Source organism: Cervus elaphus, chromosome 10 (assembly GCF_910594005.1).
Source record: "Cervus elaphus chromosome 10, mCerEla1.1, whole genome shotgun sequence".
NCBI lineage: Eukaryota > Metazoa > Chordata > Mammalia > Artiodactyla > Cervidae > Cervus > Cervus elaphus.
The window spans coordinates 55,495,650-55,518,832 of record NC_057824.1 but is presented as its reverse complement, the minus strand read 5'-3'; positions in this window follow the sequence as shown (position 1 = coordinate 55,518,832).

The window sequence follows — 23,183 nt, the reverse complement described above, 5'->3', positions numbered from 1 at the left end:
CCCAGGAGCCTCATATTTCACAATTGCTCTGCTCTTGTTCCTTCTGCTGACAGCACATTCCTTCCATATTTCCTTTTGCAAATTCCTAAAAGAGAGAATCTGTTTGGCTTGCTTCTCCTCTTTGAACTGGAGCCCCAGGTCGCAGTCCTGGGCCCGCTGTGGGATTGGGGGCAGCCCTGGAAGGACAGCCCCCACCCCGTGTGTGCAGGAAGCATTCACAAGTATTCCCGAATAAACGCCTGCTGCCAACAAGCCTGACGTGAACTCTGCTGGGCAAAGCCCCTTGAAGTCATCCCCCCCCGCCCACCTCACAAGGGTGGGGTCAGGGTCCCACTGTGCTCAGCTGAGGCTTCCAGACGAGCAGCTCAGTGTGCCCGCTTCACCTGGGGCAGCCCCTGGGCACAGGCCTGGGGGGCTCTCGGCCCCTGACCTCCTCCAGGACAGCGTGGGGCCTACGAGCACCGGGCAGGGGGCGTCAGGCAGACATCTGGCCAGAGTGCCAAGTCAGGGGCCCGTGTGGCCTCTCTCTGCTCCTGGGGGGCTGTCAGCTCTTAGGACAAGGCAGGGGGTCGGCGGAGATGGCTGTCCAGCCCTAGAGTGCCCGGGCGACGGGCATCGGGGAAGCGGGGAGGCTGGTGAGCACACAGTTCTGCTCAGAGCATGAGGTGCTCAGCCCACAGCGCCCAGCCACCCTCACGGGAGCCCGAGAGCCAGCAGCAACCAGATAGGGGCTCCTTGCTCGGAGGAAGGGGGGCAGGTGGAGAGCAGGCCCCTCTCACCAGGCATTTGGCTGACGGTGGGGGGAGCTCGCATCCCTCCATGGCGGGCACCCTGCCCAGCCCTCAGACAGGAGCCCAGAAATGTCCTAGGGAGGCTGCTGGGTGGAGGGAGTGGGGAGGACAGGCCTGGAGCACCTCCCAGAGGCCGTGAGAGCCCACAGGCACACACCCGAGCCTGCCTGGACCCTGTGTGGTGGACGGGAGCTGCCCAGAGGCTGGAGGAACTGAGGGCAGGCCGAGCAGGCCATCCACTGCCCTGGGAGGTGGCTGGGCGAGTAGACTCTGGGGCTGTGCCTGGCCCTGCCCCTGCCCTCCATGGCCCATGACTCAGCGTCCCCTCTTGACCCTCCCTAGGCAGGCAGCTGCCTGCTTTCTGCTCGGCCTGGCTCGGTCCACAGACCCCTTTCAACGTGCACCCTGCTCCCAGCCCACAAGCACTCATCAGCACCGTCCCACACTCACAGACCCCCGTCGGGAGGGTAGGTGGGGTAGGGGCAGGAGAGCACTTTCCTTGCGGTGTTTAAGTCCCGCTTCCCTCAGAGGGTCAGAAGCTGAGCCCAGGGAAGGAAGCTGGCTGCGGACATGTGGAGAGAGAGCCGGTTCACCACGAGCTGGATGCCTAGCTGCACCCCGGGGGATGGGCTGAGAGCTGAGGGCCCCAACGCCCAGGCCGCGGTTCCCAAGGAGGGGAGGGTGGCCCAGGAGCCAGAGGGCGGAGGGCTGCTAGGGACACGGCATGAACAGAACTTGTGTGTGTGAGCGTGTGTGAGTGTGTGTGTGAAAGTGTGAGCACGTGTGAGCATGTGTGTGAATGTGTGAACATGTGTGAGCATGTGTGAGTTTGTGAGCAAGTGTGTCTGTGAGCATGTGTGTGGGTATGCTTGTGTGTGTATGTGTGTGCTTGAGTGTGTGTGTGAGCGTGTGAGCATGTGACTATGTGAGCATGTGTGAGTGTGTGTGTGTGCTTGAGCATGTGTGTGTGTGCACATGTGTGCATAATGACCCCCCTGGGCTCCAACCTCACCACTGACGAGGGTCCCTGGAAAGGGGCTGAGAAGCTGGGCTTGACCCCCGTCTGCATCCCTGGGGCTTTCATGTGGATGGGAGGCCTTGGAGAGGCCCTGGACATGCTCCAAGGAGCACCTCCTCCCAGGGAGTGCCCCTCTCCCAGGGAGCACCTCCTCCCAGGCTGCACTCCCTGCAGAAGAGCCCCTCCTGCAGGGACAAGCTCAGACACCCTGCAGCAGCAGGGCTGGAGGTGGGGGTGAGGTGGGGCCCAGCCTGAGGGAGGAGCCCCCCAACCTGCAGGAGGAGTTCATTGGCTCAGCTGTGTCGCAGCCCCAGCTCCCCGTGGAAGCCCCCGGGGCCACAGGACTTAGAAGCAGGTGTCTGTGACGCCCCCCGAAAACACAGGGCTCCTGAGTCCCCCCATTCTGAGAGCTTGGCAGCAGCACGTGGCCAGTGGCTGCCACGGTGGACAGTGCACCCCTGCCCTAGAAAGCTCCCTTGTCCGTTTTGCCCATAGCCTTTTTAAAGGCTCCCAGTGGGGAGCCCCAAGCACCGTGCCAGCTGCCCGCCTCCGTTTGTGGGGCCAGCACAGGACTGGAGCCCAGCGCCTTGTCCCAACAGTGCTGTGCCCCACCGCCCCCCATCCCTGCAGGCAGGCCAGGCCAGGGTCTCCAAGGGCCACCACGGCGCCAGGCTGGGCACTGGCCCCGACAGCAGCGGGACTAACACGGGCCTCATGGCGGCGCCCAACAGTGCTATGCATTTTTCATGGGAGCCAAATGGTTTTCTGAACATCAGCCTTCCGTAGGGTCTGGTCCTGACGCAGCAGCTACCGGCCTTTGAAGCATTCCAACACAGGATTAATAAATCAGAGGGCATGCTTCGAGGACACCAACAACGGTCAGAGACTGGGCCCCAGAGCTGAGTCTGTGCAGAGATGAGGCTGGCCGGGTGGGGGGAGGCCCCGCCTGCCACTCCCTTACCTGTAGGCAGGCTCTGTGGCCTCTGGGGGTGTGCCTGACTTCTCTGAGCGGGAGAGGCTCCCATGCCCTTGAGGGAGAGTCCCAGCCCTCAACATTGCCTCCCACAGGGCCCCCCAGCCTGGACTCCAGGCAGAGGCCCAGACAGCGGCCCTTTGGGGGTGACACAGGGGAGACTTCCACTGGAACCCTCTTCATACCAAGAGTACAGAGAGACCCCTGCACCCTGCGTCCAAATGCTGGAGGTTACACACCAGGCTGCACAGCCATGAAACAAGCAACCCTGTAGGTCCTCCCTCCAGACAAACCCCCATGTGGCCTGGACATCAGGGCACGATTCTGGGGCCCCTGACGAAACGGGGCTGAAGCTCCACTTGCAAAGACACCCCTGCAGCTGGATGACGTGTGGACGTGGGGGCCCTCTATCTGCACACCCTGCTCCCAGCGACCACACCCGGCCACACCCCCACAGAAAGCCACGCTTGACCACCCCTCAAGCCCAGTGGCCTGGCCGCTCAGGAGAGGGTTGGTGAGAGGGAAAGTCCCTTGGCCACTTGGGCAGCGGACGAGAGGGTCTCAGTCCCGGGACACCAGCCAGGGGTGACGTGGGCATCGGGCACATCCCTGCGGTCTGAGGGAAGCAGGGCTTCCTTACTTGGCCAAGTGCTGGAATCAGGCAGTCCCCATACCCACCAGGGTGGCTGCCCCAACACAGGAATAGCCTCTTGGGCCGGGTCCCCTGCAGGGAGTCATGGTGGGGTGGGGAGCTTTGAAGAACAACCGACAACAGGGAGGGGCTGGACATGTCCTCATTCTGGGCCTTTGGGGAGCCCACCCTCTGCACCCTGAGCCCCCTCACCTCCAACAGAGAGGTCACGACAGCGGCCAGGGACAGGGAGCCAGGGTCTCAGGGGGCAGGCGCGGTCACGTGGAAGCTTCCTCCTCTGACGGGTCAGCAGCAAGGGCCACTCAGTCAGAGGTGGGGAGCCTCACAAAGGGCCCAGCAGGCCGGACAGCTCTGGCCCCTCCCGGCAGCCACACGCGTCTCTGACCATGTCCAAGCACCGTGGGGCCTCCGAGGGGGGCTGGCGCCTGAACCCTCAGCCTGGGCAGTCCCGCCCAGTCCCGCGGTCCCCCAGGAGAAAGGCCTGGGCTGGAGACGGCGGAGAGCTGCAAGAATGGGGCTGTGTGGGGAGGCAAGGAGGGACGCGGGCAGCATGGGGCCAGGGGCTGGGGCCCTGGGGCCCCAGGGCCCCATCCCCATGCTGCCGTGTGACCTCAGGCACGTCACTTCACCTCTCTGAGCCCCTGAAGGAAGCAGCGGGGGCAGGGAAAGTGTGTGGCCGCCCCACACAGGCCAGTCTGACAGGCCGCCTCCGTTGCCAGCCCTGCAGGGCCTGGGCTCAGCAGGCGGCAGGTTGAGCCGCCTCCTCCGTGAGGCCGCCTGAAGTTGGTGTAGTCGAGGGAGCAGTTGCCTGGCGGCCCGGTCTTTCTGATGACTGTACAAAGCCCGCTAAGAGAAGTCACTGGGGCGCCTCAACTCCAACCCCACTCCCCGCTTCCCTGACTCTTTGGCCCTGGGACGGGGTGGGTGGGGGGAGGCTGGCTAGTGGGAGGGACCGGGGACAGACCCCTGGGACCACCGGGGGGGCCAGCCTCAGTGGGGAAGAGCGGTCCCTGCAGGGGACAGACCCGGACCACAGCGGAGGCAGGTGACTCTGGGGCTGGCTCTCAGAAGACCCCCACCAGGCCAGCAGCCCGGAGGACTGTTCAGGGGCAGGTCTCCTGGTGCTCAGGTTATCTGGCTGCATACTTTCCAAACTACGGCCACTGTGGCTGGATGCGGCAGCCAGGCTCTGCCCGGGGCCAGAATAGTCCCCCCAGACACGGGGATCCCTCGGGCCTGCCCTCCCTGGACTCAGGGACACAGCGTGGTTGCCCCATGAATCTTCCCAGGGCTTCTGCACCAGGCCAGGAGTGTGGCAAGGGAGAGGGACCATGAGGGACGGACAGACGGGCTGTCAGGCCCCACCCACTCCATCGGCGGAAGAGACAGGTGACGTCCTGCCCTTAGCACCTCCATGACCCCCCAGCTTGGCCCTAGGCACAGAGCTATGCCTTCGCAGGAGGAACCCCAGGTGCAGGAGCCCGAGGCCCTCAGAGAAGCTCCCTCTCAGGTGCCACTGCTGAGGCAGGGCCCACTCCCCCAAACCCCCAGTTCCCAGCGACCGGTGCCCCGTCCCTTCATTTACGCAGATGTCTACCCCCACTTCCACCCCCAAACACACTCCACCATTGCACGGATGAGGGACCCTTGCTCGCAATGGAACATCAGATGTCAGGGTTTCCGGGAAGGCATCGGTGCAGAAATGAGCAGGTCCAGCCTTGGGGCCCAAGAAACCAGGCCCGGCCTCTCCACCACTGGCCAGAGGTGCTGCTGGCCAGCTGCCCTGCTGGCCCAGGGCCCTGACTCGCTGCAAGTCACCCGATACTGCCACTGCTGTGGTCATCGTCTGATGGGCCAGCCCCCACGAGGGCCCTCCACGCTGGCTGGAGGCAGCCTGGATGCGGGGCACAGCTCGAGCTGAGCAGGGACCTAGGCCTCCAGGACCGCGCTTGCAGGCTGGGCCCACCTTCTGGAAGAAGGCCTGGGGCCAGGGACGTGCTGAAGGGAGGTGGGCGCCTCACCTGCCGACTCAGGAAAGCAAGCTCCAGACGGAGACCCAGTTGGGCTGCCCCAGGGACTCAGGGGGCGAGGGGCCTGCGGGGTGGCTGCAGGGCCCGGGGGCCCCAACGGCCCCGCCACCCGCGAGCGGGTTCAGGGTTCAGCTCCTGAGCAACGTGACACGCTATTTGTGTAACCTGCACTTTTCTGCTCACGTAGTAATTTTCACCTCCTCCCTGTCAAGCAGAAGACAGGTTTTCACCTTAAGTCGCATCCGATGAGCCCCCGAAATCACAGGAGGGGCCACGTTGATGAAAGTGATTCACAAAGGAGGCTGACGGACATGTGAGGACAGTGAGCAGAGGCTGCCCGGGTTATCAAAGCAGACGCAGGTGGGCAGGCGAGCGCGGGCGCATCCCGGATGCCCGCTCACTCCTCCCAGTGCTCCAGCTCCAAGGCAGGCCCGCCAGCAGCCCTGCGCACCCTGCCCAAGGCCCAGCTGGAGCCGGCTCCCAGTGTGGCTGAGGCCCACCCCGTCCGCCCTTGGCTTCACCAGGCCAGATGCCCGTCCAGGGGTCCTGGCCACACGCCCTGACCACACAGGGCAGCCCCTGAGCAGGACACCCCCAGAGATAGCTGCGTGGGGATGGGACAGATGAGGCCATGGGGGTGCATAGGCCCAGCTGTGTGCTCCAAGGCGGCGCCGTCTTTGCATGGGTTTGAACCTCTCTGAGCTCTGCTTTCTCGCCTGTGAGAGGGAGGTTGAACCCCTTTCAGGACTCCTGTGGGTCCTTGAGGGACGTGGGCGGGCTTCTGGCAGGGAGACGGCGCCTTGGGGAACAGCACGCGTGCTCCAGGCCCAGCGGCCCTTACCCCCAGGCCGGGCCCCGGCGCCCACCCCCAGGACGAGGCTCTGCCCCACGAGTGCGTCCTGGTCTGGGGTCTCCGGGGCAGCGGGTCGGGGTGGCTCGGTGGGTGGCCCAGCCGTAAGTCTTGATCAGCGAGGTGGCTAGGCTTCCCTCCCACAGAGTGGACCCCATCACCTCGAGCCTGTGGGAGGGGAATGAGTCAGAGTCTGTATAACACCCTGCAGAGCAGATGAAAGGGGCTGGGGGCGGCGGCTGCCCCTGGAGACGGCGGTGGTCGCCCTGGGGGCACTGCCCTGTGCCCACACTCACACCCCAGCAGGGGGCCGTGGGCCCCCACAGGAGCCCTGCCCCGGGCACAGTGGGCCCGGGTCCAGAGGGGCTGGGCCCCGGGGCAGCCACCACCAGTCCTGCCCAGGGAGCCGCCCAGGGAATGTGGCCCCAGCAGCTGGCAGGCGGCTGGACCTAGAGGTGTCTGGCTCCTAATGCACCCCAACCTCCCTGCGTTTGGGCAACTTAAACCTCATCACTAGTTAGCTGGGAGCCCACCAGCAAGGGGGGCTATTTCTGCTCGAATTCAGGGCCAGATGCCCTCTTGGGACACCAGGGCAACAGTGCCTGAGGGCAGAAGGGAAGCGCCCTGCCCAGCCCACAGCGTGGCCCCAGCAGAGGGGGTGGGACGCAGGGCCAGACCCCCGCGGCCTCCAGGCCTCGGAGCAGTTTCCACACCCGGCCCGCCCCGGGGCCCCGGCTCGTCTCTCGAGCCAGGCCCTCCTTTGACAGCCAGAGACCCAGAGCTGACTGACCAGGAGGCAGGGATTCTCGGGGTGGGGAGGGAGGAAGAGCTGTGCTGGGTCCCACTTTGGGGAGAAAACAGGAAAACACACAGGATTCCGAAGGCTCGGTGCTGGCAAGGCAACATTCCGCTTTAACGGGGCTGACACGGGTTACATGCTAAAATGACAGTACTCTGGATTGTTGGGTTAAGGACACAATCAAAATCAAATTTCACCTGTTTGTGTCTATCGCCTTTTAATGCAGACACTAGCAAACCTGGAATAACAAATGACTCTCATTCTGTGGCTCCTGGGCAGCTCTGAAAAACTACCCCATTTTAGAGTCAGGGCCTGAAGCCTGGAAAAGAAGGCACCCAGTTCAGGAAGGACGATGAGTGGGTGGATGATGAGCCCCTGAGGAGGATCCTGTTCAGAAAACAGGTGCCACAGGGCGGGTCACAAGTGCCCATGTGCAGCGTTGACCTCTTCTTACTCGGGAATTTTTATCTAAACTGCAAGATGGCAGAGAGGCTGCCCAGAGCCAGCAGAGCCCATTTGCAGGAGAGGCGGCTCCCATCTCGGGATGGAGGTTCCGGGGGGGCCATCCTGACGCTGCCCCTTGAGCCTGCTTCCCAGGGACCAGGGGCTGAGTCCAGCTTCTCCCAGGGCCTGCGAGCAGACCACCCCCTCCTCTGCGCAGAAGCCTGGAGCCCAGCCCATCCATCACAGCCAGGTTCTGCAACCAGCTCTGTTCTAAAGGCCACATCCACTTCTGGAACACATGGGGTGAGGACCGCAGGTCTGAGGGGGGCCGTATCCAGCAAAGGGAGACCAGCCTCCTGATGGGGTCACACAGCGCCCCTGGCTTGCTGAGAAAGGGGGCTCTTCTCTCCGCACAGCTCCCACTGGATGGAGCCCCAGAGGGACAGGCCCTGTGCAGCGCTGGCTGCAGTCTCCTCTGAAAGGATCCAACCAGCAGCCTGTCTCCAGAGCGCCCGCAAAGGCTGGGCTGCCCAGGGGCCACGGGGCGGGGGCCGCCTCCCCCTGAGCCTGATGTGCAGTCTGCATCAGGGCCGCACAGTGGGCGTGGGGGAGCGGCACATGTCCCCCAGCACGCGTCCTCATCTCCCGGGGGGAAACAGAGGCCAGAAAGCAAGAGGCACTTGTCTGAGGCCACATGGCATCTGGGTCCCAGCAGATCTGGGAAGCAGGACTCTCTGTTCCCCTGTTTATTCTGTTTTCCCAGGCGGAAAGGTGAGAGGGCTTTGCAGAGGCCATCACTCTGCTTGGACTGTCATGGCACGCCCTGATGGGCAGCATGAACACTGAAAGTGCCTTCTCGTGGACCCAGAGGCCAGCTGTCCAAGACCATGGTGCCGCCAGGGTGGCGTCTGGGTAGGCTCGCTCTGGCTGGCAGACGGCTGACCTCCCCAGTGTGCCCATGTGGAGGGGAGCACTCCAGTGCCCCTTCCCCTTCTTACAGAGGCACCAGGCCTGCTGGGTCAGGGAACCCTGTGAACTCCTTCAGCCTGATTTCTCCCTGAAGCCTGCGTCTCTGAATGCAGTCACCCTGGGGGTTAGGACGTCATCCTGTGGCTCTGGGGACATCCAGTGCGTGGCAGTCAGATGGAACTAGTTCACGAAAAGCTCCCGGGTGTCCAGCATGCCACGGGGCCGGGTGGGGGCGGGAGCGGAGGCCAAGCTCCCCCAGGAGCCGCTGGTCCAGCTGCTGACGGCCCCTGCGCCCGCCACCCCTCAGCTCGCCCCCCCAGACGTCTGCAGTGAGGCCACATCTGCCCGTCCCCAGAGGGCACCAGGCATGGAGGAGGCCCCTGGTTTGCCGAGTTCACTGCTGCACCAAGGGGAAGGGTCTAATTTGCCCCGGGACTTCCCGACCTCAATCCGGAGCTCCTCCTCCCAGCTCACCACCTCCCCACAGCATCCCCACTGCGATGGGGGGTAGACTCTCCGGATCCGCCAGCCAGAGGCCCCTGGCCACCCACAGTGGCAGCTCCGGGGCCGACACTTAAGCCCTGGACTCAGTTGTCCTTTATCCACTAAGTAATCCCAGCGGAGGCCAGAAAGAAGCAGAACCTCGCCTCGGGCCGGGGCTAGGCCACCGGGAGATGAAAGGTCATGCTAGGATGGCCGCCCAGCCACCGGCAGCTTCTGAATGAAATCAGATGTGGAAAGACTCTGGACGTCCCGGCTGGCACTCGGCCACCACCATCCCGAGCGAGGTCCTTGTTGAGAAACGCACATGGGGAGAGACAGACCACCTAGTTCAGGCCCACAGCTGCCCTTCCCCATGCCCCGGCGTCTGCTCCTGGCTGCAAATCTCTCAGGAGGTGGATGAGTTCATCCCTGGAGGAGGCACACACAACCGATGCTCAATAAATGCAGCTCTCAGCTCGGTGTCTCCAAGGCCTCTGGGTTCTGGTGCTCAGAGACTCTGAGACCCCATGGGAAAGGACCCTCACCCCACTCCCCGCTGGACAAAGCCCCCAAAATGGAGGCTTTCGAGTGGGGCTTTCCTGTCTCTGTGCTCCTAGAAAACTCCTAGTGAGTGTGAGACCAGGAGGGGAGCCAGGACAGCTGTGGGTCTCTGGCCATGACTGCCAGGAGAGCCCTCCCGTAGGGACCTCCCACAGCCACTAAGGCACGTCCCAGAGGGACTCCCGGGGCAGAGGTATCTGCGGAGCCCATGGCGTTTCTGACTGCTGTTTTCCCCACAATTTAAAGCCCTGGAATGTTAGCTCCATGAAGGCAGGGCTATGTCCTATCTTGGCTGCATTGCCTCACCTAGGGCCCTGCCTGACCCTGGGAAGGTTATAGTAGCTATTGGATGGGTGGGTGGGTGGGTGGATGGGTGGATGGGTGGGTGGGTGGGTGGGTAGATAGATGGATGATGGATGGATGGATGGATGGATGGATGGATGATGGGTGGGTGGGTAGATAGATGGATGATGGATGGATGGATGGATGGAAGGATGGATGATGGGTGGGTGGGTGGATGGATGGGTGGATGGGTGGATAGATGGATGATGGATGGATGGATGGATGGATGGATGGGTGGATGGGTGGATGGGTGGATGGGTGGGTGGGTAGACAGATGGATGATGGATGGATGGATGGTTGATGGGTGGGTGGGTGGGTGGGTGGATAGATCGATGATGGGTGGATGCGTGGATGGGTGGGTGGATAGATAGATGGATGGTGGATGGATGATGGGTGGATGAGTGAATGGATGGATGGATGGGTGGGTGGATAGATGGATGATGAGTGGTGGATGGATGGATGGATGGATGGATGGATGGGTGGATGGTGGATAGATAGATGGATGGTGGATGGATGATGGGTGGATGAGTGAATGGATGGATAGGTGGGTGGGTGGATAGATGGATGATGAGTGGTGGATGGATGGATGGATGGATGGATGGGTGGATGGTGGGTAGATAGATGGATGGTGGATGGATGACAGGTGGATGAGTGAATGGATGGATGGGTGGGTGGGTGGATAGATGGATGATGAGTGGTGGATGGATGGATGGATGGATGGGTGGGTGGATGGATGGATGGATGGATGGGTGGGTGGTGGATAGATAGATGATGGATGGTGGATAGATGGATGATGGATGGATGGATGGATGATGGGTTGATGGGTGGATGGACACATGATAGAGGGATAGAGGTGAAGAGCTCGGCAGCCAACAATAAAAAAGGAGGGTCCACTGATGGGCTGAGTTAAGGAAGCCAAACAAACAGAGGTTACATACGTTGTGACTTCATTTACATAAAACCATAAGAAACGCCAGCCAACCAACCCTAAGTGACAGGAAGTGAAGTTGGGGTGCTGGGGAGGTGCTGGGGGAAGGTCACCAAGGGCACAAGCAAGCTGCAGGGTGACAGGCGCGTTCCCGACCCTGATTTTAGTGCTGGGCGTCCCTTAGTGATGGTGTGTACTTAAGTCAGGATTCACCAAAGTATGCACTCCAAATTCGTGGACTCAGATATTTGAGTAATGTCAATTTTACCTCAATAATGCTGTTTTTAAAAAGAAAGAAAATGTGGTATCAAGATGGTAGGATATTCAAAAGAAAAGATTAAATTGGATTCTTTCCTTGTACTTGATACCAGAAGCAAACTGAAATGGTTCGAAGACATAAAGTCAAACAAGGTGAAGCTGTCACGCAGAGGAGCATCCCACTTGGTAGCTTGGTTCTCGGCCCAGCAGCACTCTGGTCCCAGCGACATGCCCGTCTGACCCCCCAGGTCAAGTTCAGCCGCCAGAGGGCTCAGGTGGCCAGACCCTCTGTGCTGTCCTTGCCATGTCCTGTGATTCTGTCACTGCTTCAAATGAAAAATCTTTTGAATAAGCAAACAATCTAAAAGGCCTGCATAAAAATATGATGGGTTTTCTATACTTTTTTTGTTTAAAAAGAACTTTTGCTTTGCAGAGAAATTAGAAATTAGATAAATGACACAGTGAGAAAATAGCTTCAAACTATATTGTGGGCCAAAGGTTACTAGCACTGATTTTTTAGATAGCTTTCACAAATAAAGAAAAAGTCTAACTCTATAGAAAACTGGGCTAAACAAATGAAGAGACAACACAAAAGGACATCATATGAAAATATGCTCAAAAACAGTAGGTAGGAAAACTTTAAACTGAAGTTGGTTTGTCGTTAGAATGTGAATATTAGAGAAAAATGAATTAGGGGGCACTTGAGTCAACTGGAAAGCTTTCAAGGATGGGTCAGTCAGCCCAGCAAGTGAATCCACATTCCAACTGTAAACTTCATGGAATCTAAATACAGAGGAGGCATTTCCAGGGAAAATGCAGGATGCAATTTCAGGTGTGCCGTCAGTGTAAAATACGCCCCAGACACTGCACGAAAGGGGAAACGGCTCATGAATCAGCTGTTCGTCCACCGCTTGTTGACAGGGTGGCACCGTGCTGACCCGCCGCGACCGGTGATCTGGGGCCCAGGCCCGATCAGCCTGGACAGACTTGTCCCCCAGGCTTGCGGCTGCGACCGTCCTCCCTCAGACTCTTCCGGGTTTCAGCACAGGGCCGGGCCCCGACTGCCCCGTCTTCCCTCCTCCCCATCACCATCTTCCTTGGTCTGTGTCCACTGCTGGGTTTTGGTCCCTGCAGCCAGAGTCCTCTGGCCCCGGCAGGGGTGGGGTGCACCTGCTGTGCGTCCTCCCGCAGGGCCCCGTGGGGAGCCGGCCCTGGCCACGCGGCCTCCCGCCGAGTGTCAGCAGGAACCGCGACTTCCTCCGACCCCCCAGGAGCAGCCAGCGCTCGCCGAATGCCAGCTGCCAGCCCGCCCAGGCCATGGGCAAGCCGCAGGTGAAGAGGGCTTTTCTGGGCCGCGACCCCGAAGGGGCAGAACAGAATTTCAAAGTGAGCTGCGGGGAGGCCTCACCCCGCTCCCCTCCTGGGAAGCCGTCCCGGGCGCCTGGATGGATGAGGCAGCGAACGCGTGCGTGGGTGAGCCAGGCTGTGGTTCTGACCTCGGGGGCCCTGCCTGCCGGTGTTGCTTGGGGGCCCCCCAGGGTGGGGTACCCCTGCCGGTTCAAGAGGGCACTGCTCACGGGCCCAGAGGCCGGGGCCCAGACTCTCCAGGAGGGTCTCTGCTTTCCCTGTTGCCTGAGTCTGACGGCCCCAGCTCCCAGCTGGGCAGAAGCTGGGGACACTCCGGGGACCCTGTGCCCCCCTCAGCCCCCAGCTGGGCTGTGCTGCTACAGGGATGAGCAGGGCCCCAGGGGGTGCTCTGCCCTGCCCCCCGGGAGACGCTGGGGTCTCAGCGCTGCGGCGGCACGGGGACCACCTCACTCAGAGCGTGTGGAGCAGTCAGAGCCTAGGCGCCTGGGCTCTGGGGCCGGGACGACCTGCTAACATGGGGGCGTCGCTTGGCCCCCTCCCTTCCGGGCCGAAGGACAGGCCAGCCTCCCTGGGAAAGACAAAGGCATTTAGTCACTTCCCTGAAGGCTCACATCCAGCGGCCCCGGCCTAAATAAACAAACAGACATCTTGCCCAGCGTGGTGACATTTCCAGACGCGCACTGTGCCCCACGCGGCCAGGGGCCCTCTTGGGAGGGGAGCGCCGAGCCCGCCCGCAGGTGACCGTCCTGGGGTCACCCGGCAGGGCACCCAGGGTCCCACCCTCAACCTCACCCCGCCGCACCCCGCAGAGCCCCTATAATTTGGAGTGACATCACCCCCGTCTTAGCTGAGTCCGATGAAAAGTCCCGTTCACAGGAGAAGGGTAAAGTTTGTGGCGATCCCAAAATAGCCCCGAAGAGCTGCCTGCCACCCCAGGAATGCCCGGAAACCACGCCTGGCTGAGGACAGAGGTCACCCAGCTCCCAGGCCTTTGAAGCTCAAGGGGACTTGAAGAAGCTTCCAGAAGCACAGCAGGGTCACGGCTCCTCCCCTGCCTGGTCCACGGGTGCCACAGAGAAGCATCTGCATGGGGGTGAAGGAAGGAGGAGCCCAGGAGCTGGGAGGACGAGGATCAGTTCTCCAGGGACTCGGGGGCTCCAGCCCCACCAGCCTGAAGCCCACCGGCTCCTGGAATGCGAGGGGCTGAATGCCAGTTGTGGGGGGCAGCCCCAGGACAGTTGCCAGTCGTCACGCTGGAGCCCCTGGGTGACCCCTGAGCTGAGCATAGGATCCCCTAGGGGAGGGCCGGGCGGCTGTCCAGTCAGCCAGAGTGAAGTGAGGGCCTCAGGGCGTGGCCGGTGCCAGAGGGCCAGCAGGAGGGCGCAGGCGGACCCAGCTCTCACCCACGTGGCCATGGGCAGGCCACTCATGACCTCCTGCCTCAGTTTCTGCACCTGTGAAATGGGCCTCATTCTGAAACGCTGCCAGGAGGTCTGTGAGGCCAGGATCACGTCCTGAGACCATAGTCAGAGTGGCCGGCCCCCGCCCACCGCCCGGCCACGGACAGGGCCGGTCCCCGGCTGACCCCAGGGGACACGCACAGGCAACGCTGCCTTCAGGAGGGAGGCCCCAGGTCTCTGTGGACGCGGGCACAGGGAGGGGCCCTGGGCACTGCCCTCTCTCCGTGGGCCGGCAGCTGCTGCCCATTTCCTTTCCAAGCGGGCTTTTGCTGAGGCTTCAGAACATTCCAGAGAGGGGGCGTGGGCCCGGCCCGCTGTCCCCAGGGCAGCTGCGTTTGGGCCCAGGGTCTCAGGAAAGGCGGTCTCAGCCAGCCCAGAGGGTCACAGGGCAACCCCTCTCCGTGACACGCCAGGCAGGTGTGCAGGGGTGGGAGGAAGTGCCCGGGGCAGCCGCTCCCCCAGAGGGGGCCCTGGGAGGCAGGTGCCCCCACGTCCACCACGGGGTACCGGCAACGGGCCCTGCAGGGTCTCACGCCCCCTGAGCAGCCGTGGGCGCTCGGGGGCACCGTGTCCTCCTGGAGGACGGGCGGGGCCCGGGCCCACGTCCGGGCCGCTCTGAGCTCACAGCCGCCGCCCAGCCTGTGTCCCCCGCCCCCTAGCACGTCCAGCAGAGCTGTGCAGAGAGGCCACAGACACACACAGACCGTGCCAAAGGCCGAGGAGGGCCCGCTTTAGTTCCAGCAAACCTGTGTGCGTCACGTCCAGAGACAGCGTCTATTTATTGAGTGCCTACTGTATACTGCTGCATGTCCTGATCCATCAACGCTCCCATCAGACCCTGGAGATAAAGAGACTGCAAACAGAGAAGTCAGTGTTGTTCCCAAGGTCATGTGACTGGTGAGGGAAGGCCAGCACCTGCGTCTTAATCCCCACGTCAGACCCCAGTGGTTTAAGTGAAAGTCGCTCAGTCGCGTCTGACTCTTGGCGACCCCACAGACTATAGAGTCCATGGGATTTTCCAGGCCGGAATACTGGAGTGGGTAGTCTTTCTCTTCTCCAAGGGACGTTCCCAACGCAAGGATTGAACCCGGGTCTCCCGCTTTGCAGGCGCATTCTTTACCAGCTGAGCCACCAGGGAAGCCCCCGGTGGTTTAAGTGACATGTTAACTTTAGGGTCCATGCTGTTTCTCTGCTGAGCTGGCTTTGGAGGCCATGACCCAGGCCCAAGCGGTGTCTTGGTTTCCACCTTCCTGGCAGGCATGTCTCACGGCTGCTCCCTGGAGTGAGGTGAGCTCGTCCTGCGACTCCGGCCCCAGAAGCGAGCCGTCCTCCGGCTACTGTGCGAAGCGGAAAGTGGGGAGACCGCGTGTCCCCGCCCCGAGTGCACCCTGCCCCAGCAGCAGGGCGCCCGCCCTCGTCCACCAGGTGAGCGGCCCTGAACGTCACCCCCTGCCCCCTCTCCTGAGCCCCTGAAGGCAGATCCTGGGCCAGGCGGCCCCACCAGCAGTGGTTGAGCGGGTCTGAGTCAGGTCGGGGAGCCTGGCTTTGCATCACCCACAGACCCTCGGGTCTGAGCTGACCGCTCAGCCACATGGACTCCCAGGGACATAGCAGGGACCGCTAGCCCTGGGGGTGGACCAGGAGCCACTACGGCTTCCATCCACCCGGACCACAGCCAACCTCTCCCGACAGCTTCCAGGCCATGGGGCCATGCCTCAGAACGGTGCTGGAGGGGTTCCCGGGGTCTCGGGGTGCCCGGCACCCTGCCCGCTGGGGCCACAGCAGGAGACCCAGGGCAGCCCTTCCCCCCAGCCCCTGGCCAAGGCCTCTGTCGGTCACAGACTCAGCTCTGGGGCCCCAGCACCCCCTGAAATGGGAATTCAGGAGTGGGGTTCCCCAGAGCGGCGTTGGTCCTGCTGTGAGCTCCCGGACATGCCCCAGCAGGTCCTAACCCTTGGGCCACTGCTGCCCACGATCAGCCACCCCAGCGCTGGCTTCCGTACCCACAAAGCAGGAGTAACCTTCCTGCTAACGTGGAGCAAAGCTGGCACCATCTCTGGAAAGTGCCTTCTGGGCAGGGAGCCCCCGGCCTGGGACCCAGCGGGCTCCAGGACCAGGGGACAGAGCAGAGGGAGCCCCTCCCGAGCCTCAGGCTCCCCAGCTCTGGGAGGGTGGGGGGGGGGGGCATGAGAAAGCGCCAGGACTCCTCCTGGCATTCCAGCCCAGACCCCCACCCCCGGCCAGTGTGGTAGACCGAGGGCGCTGGTGTCCTGGCTCGGGGGGCGGCCCGGCCCTGGCGGTTCCCCTTCTCTGGCTCCCAGGACGGGGCGCTCCGCCCCGCGCCCTGTGCCGCTGGCCGCCTGCCAGCTCCCTGGCACGCCTGTGGGTGATGCTGGAGCACCGCCAGACACTGTCACACATCCCGGGGGCCCCGGCACGACTGGGAAGGGGGTGGGGCCCGGAGTCCCTCGGAATCCTGCACAAGATGTCAGGCCTGGGGGCGCTGAGAGGGAGGGGGCTGTGCAGATGCACCCCTGCAGAAGGGTGGGTGGGGGTCCCCGCTGCAGAGGCCCAGGGCAGAAGGAGCTCTGTCACAGGCTCAGGCTCTCGGTTGGAGCACAGTCAGGGTCATGGGCCCGGGTGAAGAGGCACAGAACAGCGCCAGCCCTGGGGGGAACACAGGGGTCCCCGCCTCCGTGCTGGAGGGGCCGCACAAGTCTCCCTCCCACTGGGGATGGGGGCGGGGGCGTGGCTGAGAGGGCCCCCCGGGTGCGGGCCACCCTGCGGCAGGCGTCCCCAGCCCTGCTTCCCCCTGCAGGCCGTTGGGGGCTCCCTGTTACAAGTGGCAACAACTGCGCTCTATTTATATCAGCGGCCCCGCCATCCACAGGCCGGCCAGGCTGCCACTACGATCAGCTTACATCTAAAATAAATGTTTCCTTAGCTCGAATCTGATCTCCGGTGGCAAATTTCGGGAAGCGGCGAGACAGGTCAAGACTCTGAGCAAGGCCTGCCTGCCGGGACCCAGGGTGGAGGCTGGGCCAGAGTGTCCCCAGGCGGGCACCTTGGCGATCCCGAGAGGCCGTGCTCCCCCACCCGCCCCTCATGGGGTCCTCACGGGGCTCTGGGGGCCCCTCAAGACGGGCGAGGGAAGGGACACACGTGGCCACATGGGGCCCTGAGCCCGGGGGTCAGGGGTCAGACCTAAGGCCACAAGCAGTTCTTTTCAGAGACACTGCCAACTCCTGGTTTGAGGCAGGGGCTCTGAGTGGGAGGGTTCTCCAGAATTCGGGGCAGGAAGGGCGGCCCCCTCACCTGTGGCGGCTGTGGCCAGCGCACCTGCCCCTCTGGGGCTTGGGGCCCCTGGTCCGGGACCCACCACCTCCCCCGGAAGGCAGGCGAGAGCGGGGCTGGGGAGCCAGGGCAGCGGGGTGTGTGGCCCCCTCCCCAGGACACCCAGAGCCTCGGGCCCCCTGTGGGCAAGGACCAGCACTGGGCAGGGATGGCTCAGCGCTGGCCTGGACTCCCTGCAGAGCCCCAGAGGCTCCCGGGGGAAAGCCTCCTAAGATGACTGTCTCTCCACCACCCCAACCCTTCTGGGGAGAAAGCCTTCCTTGAGGCCAACTGAGAGCCCCTGGGCCACCCTGGGAGAAAGGGGCAGAGGCATCAGCCCCATCTTGCAGGGGGGCCTGGTACACGGGCCAGAGTGGGTCAGAGAGCAGGGGTGGGCGCGCCTGGTACACAGGGCTAGAGTCAGTAGACAGGGCGGACCTCCCAGGGACCAGGAGCCCCCGCTGATGACCCTGAGGGGCCAGGCCAGCTCAAGCCCAGATGTCAGGGCTTCTGCGAGAGAGGTGAGGACCCCCCTGAGTCCCACCCCTACTGCCCGCTTCCCTGCCCCTGGAAACCTGAGTCCCTTCCACAACAGAATTACACCCAACTCTGGGGGCAAACCAAACCCCCAGCCCACGCGGCCCCCTTGCCAATGACACCCTGAGCAGTCCCCAGGAGCAAAGGCAGGGAGTAGGGGAGGCTGCTGGGCTGGGCTTGTCCTGCTTTGCGGGAAGGAACGACTCTCTCAAGGCAGGAATGATAATTACCTCCCCCGCTGGGGCAAAGGAATCCCGAGGGGGCCCTCCCAGCCTGAAAATCAAAATTGCTGGGGGCCCTCCTCCTTCTGGGAGGGGTGAGTGCCTGCCAAGTGTCAGCTGCGGCTCAGAGCTTCACAGGGACCCCCCCACCCCAGGTGGAGTGCTGTTCTGCCCACTTGATGGAGGAGGAAACCGAGGTTCCAGGAGCTGGGATAGAGCCTGTGGCTGGTGGAGCAGACACAGGCCTGCTGACTTTGGAGGCCACGTCTGACCACGCCAGGCTGCGCAGATGCAGGGGACTGACGGTGAGAGGGGGCCACGGTGGTTGAAGCCTGAGTCCATGCGGCTCCCGTGGCCCAAGAAAGAGAAGACCCTCTCTGACCCCAAGGCCGTCCGCTCAGGCAGCTGCAACCGCAAGTGCTCATCTCCAAGCCCAGCACACACGGGGGCCCACTGTATGTTCCACCCAGCGCTGCGGCATGTGGCAGCCACAGTCCTGTGGAGGATACAGAGGAGCATGTGGGCGGCCCTGGTGCAGGGGAGGGGGTCTGTCCTGTGAAACTGCAGCAGGGACATGGAGGGGCATGGCATTCGTGGGCTGGGGGACTTCAGGGACAGCTCGATCCAGGAACTTGGCCAGAGCTGGGTCCTAAAGGCTGAACAGTCTTGCCCTGGGGAGGAGCCTTCCAGGTGCAGAAGAGCGTGAGTGCGGGTGTGACACGCGCCAGCATCTGGGGCCAAAGAGGTTGGTGGGGCTGATGGAGCAGAGAGGAAGCGGTCCCCACCGCCCCGCGGCCCCGTCCGCGCCCAGCCCTCCTCCCGGGCAGCCTCTGGCTGGGAACCGGAGGTGGCGCGGGGCGGGCGCCCACCCCGAGGCGGCCCGAGCTCCTCCGGCCAAGACACCAGGCACTTCCTGACTCCGGGCCCAGATCTCCGGGCGGGGGCGGGCACCAAGGGGGCGGCATTCCAGCTGGCATTCCAGCTCCTCCTCCACAGTTTGTCCATTTCCTGCCCTGGCTGCAAATTTCAACCATTTCCTTCTCGGGCCACCTCCGGCCTCTGCCGCTGCCTGGCCCTGAGCTGACCCTGGCAGGGGACAGGACGGTCCTTGTCCTGCCAGCTCCAAGCTGGGAACCAGGCTGGCCCTCAGTCAAGCATCTTGCCAGCAGGCCCCGGGATGCTTGGAGGGGCTCTGAGCCAGAGTTGGGGCACGCCTGGGGTCCAAGCAGGGCTGTGTGAGCCCCAGACATGTGCCTGCCCTCAGGGGCACACACACGGCACCTACTATGTGCCTGAGCAGAGCTGGTGCTGGAGACTCTCTAAGACAGGAGGCAGCAGCCACAGGCAGGATGTGGGCAGTGCCACGTGCCAGGGTGAGTTTCTCCCTGTTCACCTTGAAAGCACAGCCCCTCATCCCAGGGAGGAGGGGCTCCGTGGAGAGGGTCCCAGGGTTCAGCACGTGGATGCCGGCGCTCCTCACTTCAGCAGACAGACTTCAGCAGATCCCGGCAGAGGCTGGCAGGGCCCCTTGCAGAAAGTTGCAGAGCGGATGGACAATCGTTTCTTTGCAGGCACCCTCCCCAAGTTCACAGAAAGTGCCCCTAGGAGACCAGTGTCCCCAAGATGAGGAGGGGGCCTCCCAGGCCCCCAAGCAGGGAGCGGCCCACCCTGGACTTGGGCTCTGCTGGAGGCCCCGTGCAAGCGTCTTCCAGGACAGCCTGGCCCCAGGCCTCTCCCAAGGTCCCCAGCTGTGTGAGCCACAGGCCTGCAGCTGAGAGCACCCTGAGGCGTCGGGCTTGTCCAGGAGTCTGAGGGCCTCCCTCATAAGTGATTTTTGCCAAATGTCTTCTCAGCATAAACTAGCCAGAGTGGCAACTGCTGCTTGCAGCTAAGCGTTGGTGTGGGTGCTGGATGGGAAGCTGAGGGAGAGGCCCCCGGCTCCAGGGCCCACGGCCACTCAGTCGGTGGTGGCAGCTGCCTGCAGTTCCCACCCAACCCAGAGACCCTTCCCGCCAGCTCCCAGCTGCCAGCCCCCAGGTGGGACCTGCCAGGAATGACCCTTTCCGGACAGGCTGGTCAGTGTCTGTCCCAGAAGCAGGCACCCAGCTGAGGGCTTGGGGTGGGGGTGAAAGACCCCCGCTCCCCGCACACAGCACAGCGAGGCCTGGAACTTCCTGGAGGCGGGGAGTTTGGGGACCACGAGGAATCCAAGGGCAGCCTCCTCTCCCAGTTCAGGCCCGAGTCCTGAACCAGAACTCTGTCCCCCAAGGACCGCATCCAGAGGACCCTGGGGACAGCCAGCCGTGCCCCGTCTGGGGACCACACCATCGGGTCGGCACAGGGGGACGCACACCTCTCCTGGGGTTGGCCGTACCCTGGAGTTTGCACAACGGGCCCAGAGGAGACACTGTGTCTTTTTAAAATGGGGATCTGGGGGATGTGAACCCCCCGACTGCCACAACGACCGCGTCCAGGGGCCGACCTTGCCCAAACTGAGTGCTGTCCTGAGGGCGTGAGGAGGGTTTGCCGAGATGCCCGGAGAGGATGGGAGAGCCCAGCCCGCCCACCGGCTCTGTGACGGGCAGGCCGCGCAGGGCAGAGGCTTTAGGAAGGGCCAGGGGCGGACCCACTGCAGGGAGCCGGGAGGACACAGGACAACGTGGGCCCAGGGCACAGAAGGGCGCAGGCGTCTGGCCGTGGGCTGGGCACCCTCCAGCACTTGTGAGCCCCGACAAGTGAGTAAAGGGGAGACTTTCCGAGCTGGGGCCCTGGAGGCGCAGCTGGGATGCCCTGCCGCACTCTCTGTTCCTGATGTTACTGCAGGATCCTGCAGTCTCTGCAATGAGTCTTTCCAGTTGGGGGTTTTAATAAGTCATGGGAGGCTCCTCCCCACACCACCCCAACCCCCATCCCAGAATCCTGAGAAAATCCCCTTCCACGGTTTCCCACAAAGCAGGTGCAGAGCAGCCGGAGCAGGGCCGGGGAAGGGGCTGGGGGGGGCCGGCAGGACGCCCTCATGGCTGCAGGGCCAGCAGGCAGGCAGGTGGCACCCGTGCCCCCAGGAGCCCAGCTCCAGGGAGGGCATCGCCCCCAGGGGCCCCCACTCCGGAGAGGCCAAACCCAGCCCAAACCCAGTGTGCTGAGCCCCATCTACTCACACGCGATGTGGACATTAAGGCAAATGCTTCAGGCAAGTACATAAAATCCACTTCTGTGTTAAATACTCAAACAAGGTTCTTGGGCCAAATTTGACCCCAAGGCCAGAGCAAACCACGCTAATTTGATGGACCTCCTCTGAACCCACCAGCTTCCTTAGCGGCTCAGATGGCCTGCAATGCAGGAGACCTGGGTTCAACCCCTGGGTCGGGAAGATCCCCTGGAGGAGGGCATGGCAACCCACTCCAGTATTCTTGCCTGGAGAATCCCATGGACAGAGGAGCCTGGTGGACTACAGTCCATGGGGTCGCAGAGGGTCAGACACGACTGAGACACATTTTCACTTCCTCCCAACCCAGACAGCCTACCCTGCCGCCCACCTGCCCTGGGAAACTTCAGTTTGGGGGTGCTGGTTGGCCGGGGGTGGGGAGACCAGGAAACGCTCTCCTGAGAAACCACCAGCCCCTAGCGCTGCACCCGTCCAGGCCCGGCCTCGGAGGGGGATGTCCCAAGTGGCTCCTGAGACCCTGGTAGGCGGGATGCGCTGTCCACCGTGGTCTCTGTGATGAGCACCCCCAACACGCACACACACACTCACACACTGGCTACTGTGACCAGCAGCTGGTTTAACTCAAGGTGGAAAGGACACAGGGCACATGGAATACGTGTAAGGTGGCGACTGGCCACACCCCGGCCAGCCCAGCCGTCACACAGACCCGGAGAGCCCTGTGGCAGGTGAGGGCAGGGGCTTCCTGGGGTTTGCTGAGGCCCCACAGGCAAGAGCGCCCCTGGGGCGGCAGTGTCTGTGCCCTGCCTATTCTGAGGGTCCCCAGGGGCACGACCAGGGGGGCCCGCTCTTTCCAGAGCCCTGAATCCGCTGACCACGCCGTGCCACGGGCCCGGCCCCCGCTCCCCCTGCACACTCACAGCAGGAGAGGGTTGGGGGCCCCAGTCAGTGCTCGGGCGCCAGCCTACCCAGGGCTGCTGGGCTGCGGGCCGGTAGCAAACACGACCCGCCTCTAATAAAACAAATCATCTGAGGCTGGGAAGCCGCAAGAGGAAACAGCTGTGCGCTGCTGGCTGTGAACCCGTGTTTCCACACCCATCCCTCAGCTCGCCCGCTCTGCTCCTGGAATTCTGGATGCTTGGACATTTTCTGACAGCAGAACGCTCCGGGCCATCAAGAGGGGAGTTTCGGAGGCCAAGGAACGGGGGCACACAGAAATCGGACGGGCAGCCCCCGCTCAGTGGCCGCTGCATGCCCGTCGGAGACTGTGGTCCCCGCACGACCTGACCCCGAGGGGCCCTCAGGGCAGCCAGAGGCACAGGGCTTGTGAACGAAAGCGGCAAGGATGCTCATGCTGGCTCTGACGGTCCAAACCAGAACAAACGCAAATGTGCATCAAGGTGACAGATAAACAGATGTCGCATGAAGGAGCCGCGCCTGACTGGGCCCAGGGCTGGATGTTGTCAGGACCACGTGGAGAAGGGACCCCACACAAGCAGGGCTCGGGGGGTCCAGCCCACGACATTCAGGAGAGGAGTGTTGACCTATGGTGATGGGAGTCAGAGTGAAGCTGGGGGATTCCCTTGGGTGAGGATTGGTCCCAGAGGATCAGGGCGTGGGAAATGCGTGTACCTGGACCTGTGAGGTGGTCCCGGGCCTGCACGTGTAAGTCAGAGCTGTGCACACAGGTCCTGAATTCCCCATGTGCAGCTCATACCTCAGGAGAGTGCGGTCAAGGACAGGGACACGCTCGAGGGCCCACCCCACCGCGCCCCACACACAGGGCCCTCCTCCAGCTCAAACCCTGCACAGGATGGGAGGCAGATGCCGGTCTGGGAGAGGGTGTGCTTTCTGTCCATTCTGGGGGCTGGGCTGAGGCCTCTGCAGGCCAATGGGCAAGGGCCTCATGGTGGGTCTGGCCATGGAGACACACCAGGGTCTGAGCCCAGGTCTTTCCAGCCTTGTGATACTAGAGTAAAAACTGCGAGGCCGAGCAGACTGCA